A 16,258-nucleotide genomic window follows, 5' to 3' on the forward strand; every position below is an offset into this window, starting at 1 on the left:
CTGAGACAGCGCAAGCTGTCTCTTTTTAGGTCTCGCTGAGACAGCGCAAGCTGTCTCTTTGAGACATTTTGTAAGTGGGCTTTCAAAAGTGCTACCCACATGATTTGGCAGGCCTAAATCTTGAGTGCACGATGACGTGCACGTGCACAGCTGCTGCTCGCGCTCCCTCCTCCCTTCTCCCCCCTCCCTTTTCGTCAGCTTCAGGCTCCTTTGATGCTGGCATTCCCCCCTCCCTTCTCGCCCAGCCCTTCTTGTCACCTCGGCTTGTTTATTCGCTTGTTTTCTCTTGATTTCCTGCTTGTTTCTGGCAAAGCTTCCCTTTTCATTTGCAGAGCATTTTTGCTCTGAGCTTGCCTTCCCTACAACACTTTCTGTAAATTGGGCTTCACACTGTTATCTCCTTCACATTCACAACACCCTTGCCCCACTTGTGTTTTATTTTTATTCTCGCATCAGGTTATTTTTATTCTCGCATCAGGTAAACTGCAGTGCTCGGTTCTGCTCTTTGTCCTGCGGGCCTCGCCCTTCAAACCTTTCTGGGGTCGGTCATTTCCTGGTGGTCTGCCTGCTATTCTGAAGGTTTCCACGCCCTCTCCTCTCGAGTACATGGCTTCAGGAGACCACCGTACCAGCCCCTGCTTTGTGTGATCAGCAGTGAGGCACACCAGCGCGCTCAGTTTGTAGCATCACTAAAGCTGCCAAATTCATTTCTCCCTGTTAATTCAGCTTCAGCGCAGTAGCTGGCACGAAGCATTGCAGCCCCTCTCTCCTTCTGCCTTGGGCTCTCGTCCCTCACCCCTCCCACCAGGTTACTTGGTTCAGTTAGGAGTCACTTCGGAGCTCCAGCATCTCAACAGCCTAAAAGAGGATTGCAACCCCCCCCCCCCACTTTCAGCTGACATCAGGGCAGTATTCCTCCTCCCAGGGGTCAAAGGAGTCTCGAAACTCCAGGCTCCAGCAGAGGTAATTGAAGGCCATAAAAGCTGTGGGCTGCGCTTAATCACACGAGAGCGCCCTCCCTCACTTGAGTCTTTTGTAATTACATTTACGTAGCGCTTCCTACCAGTGACGAGGCCTTGAGGAGTTATAGGAAAGAGACAGTGTCAGTAATTGAATGCTCTTCTTCAGAAGAATTTGTTGACAGAATCAGAGCACCAAACTTCTCTCTACTGTAAATCTAATAAAGAAAAGAAGGATAAACCCATGTTTTTAAATCTCAGTACAAATTATAAATTTTTAATGTCGACATTGCCTATATAAAGTACGCGGCGCAACGTCCTCCGTTACGTAATTAATTGTGGTGGAAATGATACGAAGCAGTAATGGCAGCTTCTCTCTCATGACTACAGGAAGGAGGAGATGAAAGAAGCGAGTCTGCTCATGCTGGCTGTTAGCAACAGACTCTCTCTATCGTGGGAACAGAAAGGAGCGGCGAAAAACATGCAAACAAACAGGGCAGAAGAGAGAACCCCAAAGCACACAGTTCAACATGAAATCAATCCAGGCAGGTCTGGCTTTAACTCATTGTGGCCAGCTCTGAGGTAACAAGACTGAAACAAACATATTCAAAGCAGAAAGAGAGACACATGGGAGCTACGACAGCGAGCTGTGCGCTTCGAGAGGGAGAAATGAATGAGCTAAATAGCCTGGTTTCTTTAGAATGAGGGCTGGTGAGGAAAGTACAGTTGAGCCCAAACTCGCTCTGAAGAGAAACGTATACATCATGATTGACGTCACCCAGTGCTTTAAATGGGGAAAAATAAGTGCAGGTAACAATTATAATAGAGGTGTGGCAAGTGGGCGGGGCTAAGGGCAAAATATGATCCTGCATAATTATTCTGTACCAGTTGCAGCACATACTAAATAAAACACACGAGAAATGTGTTTGTCAAAAAAAAAAAAACACAGATTAACTCATTACACAAAATGAAAGTCATGATGGCACTTTCACCCGAATGGTCGCTGCGCACCTGATTGACAGTGCAGGGTCTGTCTAGAGACCCTGTCCTGTTAATCACAGCGTGGCACAAACCCTCTCACCCCCCTGTAGTTTGGGGACATTCACATGGGCGCTACTGGAATCTTTGCCAGCAAATCTGCAAAGGCTGCTTCAGCCGAGTTAATTACTGCCCTGCACTGGAGGAGAAAACTAACCTGAGCCTGCCGTGCCGCCGACCAGGGTACCGTCACTCTCCCTGGCTACAGAGAAGTGCCGGTACTAATGTAAAAAAAAAAATCGGAAGTGCCGGTACTCCGTACCGGCGAGTACCAGCCCATTTAAAGCACTGAAGTCGTCACCTCGATGAACAATGCCCTAAAACCGCCCCTATAGAGCAGCCCTCTGTGCAGCAGGTGCACGTTTAACCCTGAAATCTGGGTGACTCTAGGCCCCTAGGGGCTGTCGAGGCCTGTGTGACTGAGTGCAGCAGGGCCAAGCCGGACAGGCGCCTGTCCCCTCTCGGCGCTAAAATACAGTCACATCACCAGCCCACTGCATTAATAGAAAACTCCGGGACAAAGCACCTCCCTGCCTAAGGTTCACAACCCACCACAGATGCATGGACCTTAAACTGTGCGCGCTGGGTCTAGGCCCAAATACAAGGGAGTGAACCCAAATACAAACTTTCCAACGAACACCTGTAGGGAAGGGTGCCGGCAGAAAAAAACAGCAAAACCACTTTTACAGCGCAAATGTTACTGCAAAGAAAGGTTACCACAGAAAAATCTTTTGCATAAAACATCTCTTGCAAGAATTTTCACCCACAACTTTTCATAAAATGTGAACTTTGCTAACGTTATTTGTGAACTTTCCGTTTTTTATAGCACCAACAGACAGCTAAGAGCTTGTGTCCAAGCGGTTTGCCAGAGAGCATGCATTGAATGCTGCTCTCCCATCCCAGCCACCCCAAAACACTCATTACTTCCTCGTCCACTCCCTTGCTGCAGTGACTGGTGGTAGGACAAATGGACTCAAAGTAATGGAATTACCAGTAAGTAATTGGAACATTAACTAGTCAGTTTCACCCACAATGCAATGTCTTCCCATGGCTGGGCCCTTGGAGTGGTGGTTTTGGCACCTCTGCTTTACTGCACCTTGGATTCTGGGTCCAGCCGGAAATTCAAAATCAAATTTCATTAATCACCACAGAAAATGGACATGAAAAGGTTCATTAAAAAAAATCACAAAAAAATCATACACAAAATATAAATCTGCTTAAAAGACGACAATAAAACAATTAATCAAATACACTATACATATTTCTCGTGTCCCCAAAATCAGTATAGCCATCTTATTGCACCTAGCCATGCATCTACTTTAGAGCCCTCACCACCAGTGGTTAATTTGTAAAAAAATATAAGTGCTGGGGCTCTCGTCAGTAGATAGCCTGCACCATCCCATTTCTCCTGTTAGTGCCGCCTAAAACAGAACCAACTACTAACAATGAAAGTGGGGAAAGGATGTGGTGGTACGGCCAGAGCTGCCGACTTCAAAGCTGGGGAACTAGGTTTGAGTCTCAGCTCAAAATCCAATGATTCTGGGAAAATATCTTAAATCTCTCGTGTTATAAATGTCCTTAACTGGTGCTCATAAAAAGCGTGGGGGTTGAAAATTAAGTGCCAGGGCTGAGCACTGGAAACCACTGTTGCAAATTAAGCACTGTTCATGACTGCTTTGAGAAATGCACGAACATTTAAACAGACATCATGACCATTTAAAGGTTGAAGGAAAAACACAGCATCCCTGCACTTATGTAAACTTATTGATATGAAAATAGACACAATAAATAAGATAAAATAAGTTTCATAAAATTGGCAAAAGAGCATAAAGTGCATTATGGTCTGGCCAGATGATCCATCACAGGGACAAACTAGACCCGGTAACCCCGAGGAGCCACCAGCACCTGCGAAATTCAGAAGCTGTACCACAGGATGGCACCAAAACAAAACAATAAAGATCTCTCCCACAAAGAGAGTGGGATTGCAAATTAGAGTACTGGCTTCTCAGATAAAGACAGGGTATGATACTCGGTAACAGTGCTTTTGCTGTTAGCTTAAACTCTCACAAATGCGAGACCTATTGCATTGCAAATGCTTGTTTACATTTGGTGCAGAGATTACCTAGAGCAGGACAATGTGAATTTTTCTTGCATGCAATTTAGACCAACACATAAACCAGAAAAGGTTATTATTACGTTTTACTCCTTTAAAAGTTCTTATCCTTATTATCTATGGCATCAATAAGTTAACCAGTTCCTAATGAATGAACAAGCGTAGAAGAATGATTGGAGTGCTCATTAAACATCAAACGACTCAAAACTATTGACTGTTCAATGCTTTTAGCCTGATCAATAACTTCTGACAAAGTGGAGTCTCTGCAATTGAGCAAACATTTATGTATCTTCTTCACAAAACAGCTATAAACAAATTGATCTCTTATGTAAGTGTCAACTGATGCTCCGAATTTGCATGTTGATGCTAAGGGCCTCAATGCTGATTGGAATTCTTCCACACTTTTATCAGCTGTTTGTTTACTCTAAAAACAAATTTAATCCTTCAAAAACACACTAGGTTAGTCCACAAACTTATTCCTACACCCCGGATTGACAACCAGGAGCAATGGCTTGGGAAAGTTGTCAAATATTTGCTGGCCTTCGTGGCCTGGTTGACTGAACAAAATTGCTGCTTTACTTTTAGGATCAAATCTGTCACAGTCAACTGCAATTGAAAAGTTTTCAATAGATCTTAACCAGGCATTCCATTTAATTGCTGGCTGGCCAGGATTTTGAAGGGATAGCGAAAGCTGGTAAAATTGCTAGTTGCTATGGTTGTAGAAATCGGGACTAAATTATTTGAACAGGATCTTAAAATGATCACGTAATGAATGATCTTGTTGCCAACAAAAGTAAAACCAAACTGGTGTCATAGATGAAAGTAGGTTGTTTAACATGTGCAGGGTTACACTTACAACTCACATTAAAGTCCAGAAAACAAACTGTGAGTGTTCACAGCACTTAATTTATGTGGAAATGTTTCTCCGTTAAATATGGCTGCTGCAGAAATACAGTTACATTAAAATCCAGACAAAAAGAATTGTGAAACTGTTCACACAAAACTTCCAATATGTCCACAGAGCATGTTGTGCACGGTGAAGTGACCAGAACCACAACCACAACATAGATTCCTCTGAAATCTCTTCCCAATTTAATCGGGCCGCTAGTGCGGGGCAAGCGCGAGAGGGTGCGGTCTAAACTCACGTGCAGGCTCAAGTGAAGTCACGCTCCTGGAGTGGTGCTGTGCGAGGTACAGAGTCAAGATGTGCGACGCCACTGTGCGGAGCAAAGAGTCTCCACCACTCACCCAATTAGGCTTAAGACAAAAAGCCTCAATTGCCAACGGCAGTAAAGACACCCTCCATGAGCTGGATCCTTTGTAGGTTTAGCAATGGGTAAAATGAGGCCGGTATGGGCTCCAAAAGTTTGTCACCATATGTTGCAAGAACTACTAGACTCTCAGGTAAGTTTTAGTTCATTTAATTCAAATTTACAATTCAGGAAATGGAGCCCATGTCCACCCTGCCTCCGGTGGGAACAGAAAAGCGCTTTACAGCATAGCTGCGCACAAGCTCAGCTATGCGGCGTAGGAAAATACAACATCAACATTTTACAACAAATATATTTATGGGCATAGGAAGTGTGGGAAACGTGGGGGATTTATCCCCCCTCCAGATTTTAGAGTGGGGGGGCACACGGGGGACATGGGTGGGGGGGACGAGGGGACAAAATAAGTTTCCCTCTCACCTCCATGATTCACAGGGCCATTAGCATGGGAAAGCGCTACCTATCCTGGCCCTGCACTGGACCTGCTGACCTCCCTCGAGGTATCTGTGACTAATCTAATGGTCAAAGAATGTAGGTGATGTCACGGAGGCCACTCCCGGACTCTGCCCTCCTTTGTCCTGTAACCTTCCAGAAATTATCTGGCCTCGCTTGAAGTGGCACCCTGAGGGCACCGAGAAAGATTTGGACTAGAGGGAACACAGACCCCCAAGACAGGCTTCACCTGAAAAATAAGACAAAAGTGAGGCTTGTTGAAATTCAGTATATGCTTGCGATCACAACGTTAGGGAAGACAAAATTGATCCCAGATTTTACCGTTTCACCATGCGCAATTCAGTCACTGGAAGGGCATCTCTTTATGACATTTACGATTATTGTTTTTTTTTCTAATTATTGAAGGGTTAGATTAGAGTGTTTTATTTAAGGCAAATTTACTTAGCATGAACTTTGCCCCAGAACATGATAGCGCTTGGCATCAGACACAGACTATGTGACCTGAAATCAATTTGACCCATAAATCTGAGGACAAATATGGACGCTTACACCAATACTGCCCATGCTGTGCTTATTCTGGATTTTATGGAAGCTTGCACAATTGCTAAGGATGATGCACTTGATCTATATTTAAAGGACGCTTGTACTGATGCTGCGCTCTTTTTGTGCTAAATGCAGCCTGGCACAGAGTCACCCACTCTGTTAGTGAGGGAGGCTTGTATAGATGAGCCAGTGCAGTGACTCTTCTCTGTGCGATGAAGACTAGCTGTTGTAGTCTCTGCTGAATTTCATGGTGAGTACATAAACACCTTTGTTTTCTAGAGATCTCAATCTGGCTCATCTGGTCCATTTTTCAACCTCTAAAATTCACAGACAGGAAACATAAAACTGCCACAGCTATTGAGGCATTGAAAGGTTGAGAAATATGTAGAAACTGAACTTTCGTCATACCATCCTCAACTCAGCTCCGGTTTGAATGTCGGCATCAACAATGCTTGCCCCCTTCCTGTCTAAACCAGCCAGGCCTTTTCTGTTTTTAATCAAAAATGTAGTACCGGTATATAGTCTCGCTCATCTGATCCCTACGTAATCAGAATTTGGCAAAAGTGAGATAATTGCATTACTTAAACCGTATTGTTGGTATTTCTCAACATTTTCATTATCCCAGTGCCCCCTCCCAAAACAAATATCTTTACTTCAAAGCTGATCAAAAGGCAAATACAATTTTCTCTCAATTTTCAATTTCAATTCAATATAACTTTATTTGATCTAATTAAAATGTATGTAATAAAAGTATAATACAAGACTAAACAACAATTCATAATCCATCAATGCGAAATATAGAATTAAAATGGCATTGCGATAGCCATAGGGCGAACACATCAAGCGTAACAATGTAGAAAAAAAAAAAAGAGTCAATTGAATTGGTACTACAAATAAATTGTATGATAGATAAAACCTCACTCAAGGGTCCGCCAAGCTATCCAGTTACCTAATTGCGATTTCATGATATAATAATTGCAAACATAATCAGATGTTCTTTATTCCACTATGTTCCCAAAGGATGTGTAATACACAAGATGTCTAAAATCAATTAGAACTACCCTCACACTAAAATATATTAAAACGAAGACTAATTCCATTATAAAAGAATTATTTGTTTAGAATTTATGGTAATTCCTCCCTAAGAGTTCCACAATGATTGACTTTATAAAATGCTGGGTGATGATTGATATAAATAGATTATCTCTCTTCCTGCTGCCCGATCTCTGTCTTCACGCTCCCCAAGCGTTTCATGTTTACATACATGTAATATTCACTCATAGTGACTCTGGAATTACCATATTCTGTAGTGTTTTCAGCATAATTTCGGATTTGGTGCTTTTGCCCCATAATCCATCATCTGCTGCATAATCTGCAGATTTTAAGAAAAGAAGCATTTTTGTCTCTAGCACAAACGGATCAAAAGTTACTATAGACACAGCAACCTGTGTTGCCATGCAGTGGAAGGCCTCATGCAAAGGCTGACCGGTCATTTTTCAGTTGCTTATTACTGTATTCGGCTGTGTAAACTGGTATTAACGAGCCAAAACCTTTTCCTAGACAGTGTTAACAGGTGAAAAGAATTGTAAAATTATAAAGAAATACTATCACAAAATGTATTGTATTGGGCAGTTTAATTTGCCTTTTATTGGCACATAACTTAGTCAATCCTGCTGCATAATTTGGTCGTCCCCGACCCTGCGCATAGTGAACTAGATGTATGCTATTCCGCACACAAGACATAAATCACCAGCTTAAGTGCAGTATGCACAGTACCACAAAGAGGTGGTTAAATAAATGAAGCCCTGAAGCGCCGAAGACAAGAAGGCATTCGGTTGTATCTATAATGCACTATTCCTTAAAATATGGAAAATGGTGTTTCACAATGGCATGGTGAATCAGTAACCCCTCCATGACTCAATCCATTCCATGTCATCACATAAAGAGCATCTTCAGTCAAGCTTCTGCAAGCAATTAAAAGGCACATCTCTTAATTATTTCAACTTTGGGTAAACCGTGTCCTCAAAGACTCCAGGGCAACAATAACCCCTGCCCACCCACGCTCTCCATACCAATATTGTCCACGTTATCACAGAAAGAACATGTATTCCTTGGAGCTTCCATAGCACACATAAATCCTAACACACCAAGCATACCTAGGTTTTAAAACAGTGATGTCAGTATATGATCTGCCAAACCAGGGCACTACTGCTCTTGGTAGCAATCACTATGCCCCAAAGATGACCATTTATACGAAAATATCCAAATGTCACTTGCAAATAAATTTGCATGATGGCCTTGAGTTAGTCCTCCACATCTTCACTCATTATTTCCATTGAATGCTCAATATTTTGGCTTGAATCTTCCTGGCAAGAGGCATATTTGCTAGTTTTGTTACAAGATTTTAACTGAAATTCTGCATATGTTTAAAGTGGCCACTGTTGAAATGTGTTCAAAGACACCTCCTTCATTCAACTTCAAAAGGCGACTTTCTGATTCAGTCTCCTGTGTATGGGGGAATAAAAGACAAACAGGCTGCAAAGTGTTGAAAGCTTTGTTATAAAGTATCGACATTTGGCTAAAAGGTTACTCTGAACTTCATTTGCCTTTCCACGCAGGAAAAAAAAGCAAAACTTCCCCTCAGCCAAACACACAGTATGGTCCCAAACGTGACTTTGAATTTGTTGTACAATGTCTATTTTTGGACCTGTTCTGAGAAATTTTGACATGCAGAATTCCAACATAAAGTCTTCCGAAATAATTGTTTGAGCTTTCTTCTACACAAAGTAAACTTAACGTGATGCAATGAACATAATTTGGTCCCTATAAGGACCTTTCAACTGTATACCGAATATATATATATATATATATATATATATATATATATATATCTATCTCTCACAATCTCACAATCCCGGGAGCTCCTCCTGGGAAATCCGCCAGTGGTTCGGTGGCTCGAGATGCCGGTAGAGCTGAACTGGCGTTACTATTCCCAACCGGATTCCAATAAATCGCACTCAGGATTCGAAGAATTTTATTGCTCAAAGTTAGGATAATTTTATTACGCAAAGTTACGTGTTTCCAAAGAAAACTTCCTTGATCAAGGAAGTTTTATTTCGAAACGCGTAACTTTGCGCAATAAAATTATTCTAACTTTGAGCAATAAAATTATCCTAACTTTGAGCAATAAAATTATCCTTTCTTCGAATCCTGAGAGTGCGATTTATTGGAATCTGGTTGGGAATATATATATTTAAAATCGAGCCACCATACGTAGTCGAATTGGGTATGGTTTCTTTAAATGCTGGGTCACTCCTCAGGGAGATAATCTGACTAAAAGCTGGCAGCCTTGTACAAACTCTTTTGAAGGGGTCTGCGTACAGTATGTAAAGGTTTACTACCGAGGAACCCGACTGTGTGAGAGTCTTGAAACGTAGTAGTAAAAGCAAAGAAAACTTTCAAAGGATAATTTAAATAGAGGGCAGTTTCCTTCCATCTGATGTAGCCCCTGAAAAGGCTGGGGTGTGCGATTTCAGTGTTAGGGAGATGAAACCAATGAAGAACAGCCCCCTTTAATCCTCCCATGACACAAGAGGCAGTTCACTCAAATACATTCAGTTGTCCGAGTACCTGCTGTATAGAATTCGGGGCTTATTTACAAGCCCCTTGCGCTGCTGGTGCGACATATAAAAAGTGACACAACAGTGGCGCAAGGGGCTTGCAAATAAGCTCCTTTATCTCTCAAATTTGCTTCATTAGTAAAGAGATATGACTTGTAATGTATTGACCTTACCCCGCCATGCAACCCCCATCGCAACCTTCAGCACCCCCTCCTCACATTTCCCATTTGGAAATGCAAATTCAGAGGTTTAAGTCTGCTGTCCTCTGCAGGCCTCATCCCTTCATTCACAGCCAGTCACAGAGGATCACAAATTGTACCCTGCTTTATTAATATTCATTAGGCAGATCATTTAGTGATCCCCTGTGAGTGGATAATTTGGGATGTAACCAATTAATAAATACGTCCCATCGCAAATAGCAGACCTATTCTGAAACAGTCAGAGTGCAAAATGCTCATCCGGCAAACCCAAGGTTCATCAACATGTTTTCTTCACATTTGGTCTAATTACCTAGTGAATGTAAATAGCAGTAAAGCATACTTGCTAATTGTGACCACATGCCTGCCTTTCTTACTGTTTTATTTCAGAACTACGCAATTTTGTACATTTATTGGAGCCTGCGGTTCTCAGTGAACGGGTGATTTGTATTGGGTCATTGTAAAGTCTAAAAGGCTGTTGCTGTCCACCCACAAATTTTGTGTCTCCAATACCACTGAATATATATGTGGTACAACACTCCTATCAGCAAGACCTATTGGCTTGGTCAATGCTAGAGTGTCCAAGCAGCCCTTGTTTCCTGCAGGGACCAGGTATAATATATAAAAAAGAAATATTGAAAAGTCTTTCAAAATAAAGATAGCGCAATAGCTCCTTAAGCCCCTGACTGCTTCTCACATAATTTATTTTAATTAGCGCGATTGTTGTGAAATATGAAGCCCCTCCAATATTACTAACCAGGCTACACTCCTCATTTTTAGGTCTCGCCTAGTGTTGCAGCACGAATGTGCTGCCATCGCTTTGGGAGGCATGCAGTATACACTATAGTGTGGAAGCTTCCTGGAAGCTCCGCCCACTCTCCAGCCCATCTTCTTTATTGGCTTAGGTTACAAATGCTGCCTTCCGATTCTCTTTAAGCTTGTTAGTCCCGCCCCATGACAGCCATATCAGTCATTGGTATTCTTCCATGGCTACTGGCCCCTTCACTGCACAGACTACTTTCTTCCCATCCCTCCATAACTCCCCTCCCATAGTCTGATGAATCTCGCCACCCCCCTCATGCCTCCATGCTCCGCTGCTGTCTCTGGGGGTAATTATGTGCCCCCCAGGACGTCGCTGGTGCCGTCATGCAGCCTGCCTGGCTTACACGCCTATCAACTCTCCAGGAGCACCGAGAGCGCTGCGTGCATCACCGCCACCGGTCCGTGACCGAAGTGAAGTACTGAGGGCTGGTATTTTATCACCACCGGCCCCCGATCTCCAGGACTGCTGCGTGTTCACTTTTAAAATCACCGTCGCTACTCGAGCTGCCTGCCCGAGGCCGGGTCCGTGATCAGAGAGGAGCCGCGTTGCAGTAAGAACAAAGCCAGAGGGTTGCCTAGCAACCGGGACTCCCATAACCACGTCATCGAGACGCAGAGCGGAGGAAGGAAGTCCCGTCTCTGCCGAAGCCGCGGTGCAGGAGGAGGAGAGCTACCGTCGGAAGTCCCCCAGGAGGGAGGTGTCAACCGCGAGAGCAGCCCTAGGTAAATGCTCCCAGCCGCGCTGTATTGATACGAGGCCGGGAGCGGGTTGGGAATGCTCGTTTAGTAAGACTTCACACTGCAACAAACTCTGTAGGCGCCGCACGGTCAAGGAATGATTGTTATCAAGCCAAGCGTACCACGCGATCAATTCCGAACCTGGCAGACAGTGTGGAACTGCCTTTAATTGGCTGTCCTCGGGTTACCATCCTGATGCATGCACAGTGTTCGGCCATTTCTTCTGTTTCAAATTTAGCATGTACTCGGCTTGAAGCAACTGGAGCGCTCGTATATAAACAGTTAAGCGTCTAAAACGCTCTCACTGAAATCTGTATTCCATCTTGTATATTGAGGGGCTGCTTAGGCCCCTGGATTGATTAAAAAGAAGCCGTTCACAGATTGGATGCAGTAGTACATTGAGCTCCTTTGCTGAAAAGCTTTCTTTGTGTTCAGAATGCCCCTCTCTGAGAGAAGGGTCGGTCGGTTTTAGGCTTTGTCTCCTACCCCTGCTCTCCATTCTGTGCTATCAAATCCTGTAAAAAGCTTGGCAAACATTATGGCCAAGTGGTGCGTATTCTGCTTAGTTGCCGCTTTCCAAAATTGGACATGCTAGATGCCGAAAAAAGGTCTTTGACTAAACAAAAAGTACAGCTGCACTTCAATACAAGCCCAAAGGGTGATTGATGGTGGTGATATTCATATTAACAATTAAAATAATGGAAGTATTAACAAACACCATATTAGCCTGCCGTTTAAATCAAAGTTTTTTTTTTATTGATTCACAAGGTTTACATGTGAGCATCTCTGGGGGTGGCGTGTGAATGTTTGTGTGAATGTATTAATGGGTGCGCATAGATGAATAGAGGAGAGAGTTCATGGATGGATGGTGTAATGGATAGTTGAGTGACTGCCAAAGTAGATGAGGTATGCATGGATGCATGAAAGGGTGGGTGAGTGCATGGATGAATGGATACTTGAGAGTGTGAATGAGTTCTACTTAGACTTGTGGATGAAGAATGAATGGGTGAATTAATGTGGATGACTGACTGCACAATGGTGTCTTGAGTTATCATAGTATGTGGCAGACGAAGGTGAAAGATTTGTAGGACATGTAAGAGGAGGCAAGCTAGACCAAACATATAACTAAAAGAACAGAGTAGGCTATTCAGAAAATGTAGATCTGACCCCCAACTCACTTCGGACCCATCTTCATCCCTCTGTCACATGAACTATTGCCCTACAAAGCATCAGGGGTTTGAGTAATGAATGCATTTTAGTGCTGCTGTCTGCATAACAACACCGAAATGCTAACATAATAATAGCTCCTCTATGTGCAACTTTATGCTGTGTCTCTGTGGGGTTATGCAAACCAGTAGCCAGCACTTGATGTGTTGCCCCACACAGTTCTTAAAAGCCTGGCGTATGGCCTTTGGTAAGGAGCGGTGTCTCATTGCCAAGGAAATCGTGCTGGGGCCTAGCTAAGTAGTTTACTTTACTTTCACTGAAGTCAGTAAGAGTTTCGCACATTGCCTATCACTGGGTCATAAAATTATTTCACCACATGTTCATTCAAACTGTAGCCTCTGGGCAATGTGCATAGATCAGTTGTCACACATGTGCAGCTGTAATTACAGTATACAAGTTGTCGAAATACTAACAGTACATCATTCAGGGAAAGGGGTTGCATATTTAGAGGGCTGGAGGGAGAAAGAGAGAGAGAACAGTGACGTGGGTGATGCGAGCAATGTGATGTATGCAAAAGGGGAGAGTAAAAAGACAGTGTTAAAGAGCAATAACGTGTAAGATCTGCATACAGAGGATTTCTGAGAGATGTTGGGAGACAAGTGTCAGAGTGATAGATAACAGGTTAATGGGTGCTTTAAGCGGATTTTTGAGGCACTCTGAAGACCAAAATGTCTTCCCAACTCAAATTCTATTATTCTCATAATTGGAACATTTTCAATTCTGTTTATTCACAACAAGATAAATTTTTTTAATTTGTAGATCTTGCATCACTGCTAACAAGCATTTGCAACACCAATTTGTCTGGCTTATTTTAGGCATATTTTTATTGTGTGAGATGTCTGGATGGGGTAACCGATAATTCACAGAGAGGCACTCAAATATTTGTCGCTCCCCTACAATCATTCACAGGAGCACTGATTTCTGCTGTGGCTCCTCCCTGTCTCCGGAGTTCCTTTTTATCACCCTACGGTGTCTGTGCAGCTCCACTTTCCATACCTAGGTAGTCTCGGAGCCCTTGGGGCTCCTCTTTCATCACCATTTTGGTTGCCTCCATCTTCCTGGATGGGCTCCCCTTATCCTGTCAATGCTTTCTTATCCCTTATCACCACCCCCTGCCAGCCGGGACGCCAACTACTACTGTGTTGCTCCCCTCTGTGCCTCCTCAGCTGGCTCATCTCTCTAGCCTGCTTTGTAGTTGAAACATAGGGGTTTTGTTTGGGTTAGCTTTTTCCAATGACAATACCTTTTCTTTATCTGTTTTGAAAACCTGCAAGCGGTACCTAAACACGCACTTTGTGCTTGTAGTCATTGCTTACAAGAAGTAGAAGAGGCGCAGTTACTGCCAGCCTTGGTACCCGTAAGCAACAACTATAAGTACAAAGTGCGTGTTTACGCGCTGCTTGCAGGCTTTCAAAACACATTAATAAAAGGCATTGCCATATAAAATGCCAACAGCTCAAACTCACAAATGCGAGACCGATTGCATTGCAAATGCTTGTTATTCGAAGTAACTGTAAAAAGGCACACCGTACTCACCATGGAGGCTGTGGGTCCCTGAACAGTGGCTATGCTGAAACTGGAACTTGGTTATATATTTGAATTTCTGGAACATTCGCCCTGGGATCTCCTCCTGTCTGTGCAGTACTGCACGGTATGACGTTATCGGGAAACTTTAAACTGCAGAATGTGAGTTGTCTTCCTATTGCAAGTGAGGTGAATATCCTTGCACGCGCCCAGAGAGATCACTGCGCAGCGACGACTGAAACTAGTTCCTCGCAGGAGCAGAGGGCGGAGCTGTCTCTGCTGACAGAATTCTCGTGAAGTTTTAAAACCGAAGATAAGTGGTTTTACAAACCCCTTTACACTATAGTCAGTAGGAATATAATCACGCTAAAGTGAATTATAAGTCTGTTTAGTAACCCGCCTCTCACAATTCAGTGAAGAAACGCGCGACGCAGACTATTTATCTTTTTCTTAAATTGAGAGCCTGACTTCACTTCCTCATTCCACCCATTGGGAACCCCCCACTCCTCCTGCCTCAACTCTCTCCCGCTCCCCGCCCCTCTCTCTCTCTCCCTCTCCCTCACTCTCTCCCTGCCTGGCCAGTAAGACAGCCACTTTAAAGCATTAATTTTGCCTAACAAAGTCGTTCATTCAAAGGGAGATGTACCTTACTTTGTTACCTGATTTTATTCCTTTCAGGCGCCTCCTTCCACTCTTCCTGATGATTTTCATTTTAAAGACGATAGGAAGCCGTGACACCTAGGGCCTGATTACGATGTTGGGCGGATTGCAGTCCAGCTGAGGCTGCGGTCTGACCGCTGCATAATGATACCGTTGGTCAGAGCGCAGCGGGCGGAGGGACTGACCGACACCCCCAACAATGGGAACGGTGTCTGCGGAAGCACCGCCATAGGGATTACGATGTCCCTTTCCCTCTGCCTTTACATGGCGGTCTGACTGCCATGTAAAGGCAGTGGCGGTGCGTCTATTTGGGGCGTTGCCCCCCCCCCGCCCGACAGCTTCCTCGGCGTCTCTGAACTTAGTTTACTTAAGTTCAGATCGCCGAGGGAGAACTGACAATCATGTCAGTCAGCATGACGTCGAACTGCCCACCCCCTTCAGAGTCTGAAGGGGGTGGGCGGTCCGGCGTCATGTTGACATGCATTGTCAGACCAGCCAGGGATAGGCAGCAGCAAGTGCTCATGAGTGGGGAAGGTGAGTGAATTTTTCACCCGTGCCCAGTCATGCGCACTTGCGTTTCCACTGGCTTGCGCATGCCCATTAGTAGCCCCTCGGTCTCCTAATGGGCAGGCGGCGGGCAAAGAGCAACCGTGCCCTAAGCCAATCCTGGTGCTGCAGCAGCGCCAGGATTGGCTGAGGGGTTGTCACTCCATCCAGTCCTGTTCCAAGAGGCGCCATTGCCAACGCGGACCAGGTGGTCAGGTAAGTTTTTCATTTTTAAAATTTTCCCCCTCGGCCCCCCATCCCCGCGAGTACTGCGAGCCGCGACTGGACCCGCTCCCCTCCCGCCGGCGGTAACCCCAAACCTCCACCCCAGTATTGTGAGCCGGAACTGCGTGTGTGGCAGGCAAGATCCCGCGCTCTTGACCCTCGCCCCTGCCCCTGAAGCACTTCACTCCTATCGCATTGTCTATCGGCAATAAGAACAGAGGAGTGTTAATGGTTTTCAATTTGTGATCTTTCTGGCATTAAATATTTATGGCGATCAGTCGCCGGGTTCAGGGTTTTACATGCGTCTTAACACATCTGAAGGCGG

At 44.3% G+C, this 16,258-nt stretch overlaps 1 protein-coding gene across 10 annotated transcripts in view; it reads right to left on the minus strand.

Moving 5' to 3' along the window:
- Window positions 1-15,013, minus strand: part of LOC146854316 (V-set domain-containing T-cell activation inhibitor 1-like) — a 144,743-nt gene extending 129,730 nt beyond the window's left edge. For 2 of the 10 annotated variants that reach the window (XM_085652126.1, XM_085652120.1), the window contains exon 1: window positions 14,515-14,666. The gene's annotated coding sequence lies outside the window, so the exon portion shown is untranslated. Of the gene's footprint in view, window positions 1-14,514 lie in introns of all 10 variants that reach the window. The other 8 variants (XM_085652119.1, XM_085652123.1, XM_085652124.1 and 5 more) reach the window with 8 other exon arrangements.
- Window positions 15,014-16,258: the final 1,245 nt, after the last annotated feature.

This window comes from Triturus cristatus, chromosome 4_1 (assembly GCF_964204655.1).
Source record: "Triturus cristatus chromosome 4_1, aTriCri1.1, whole genome shotgun sequence".
In the NCBI taxonomy this organism is placed as follows: domain Eukaryota; kingdom Metazoa; phylum Chordata; class Amphibia; order Caudata; family Salamandridae; genus Triturus; species Triturus cristatus.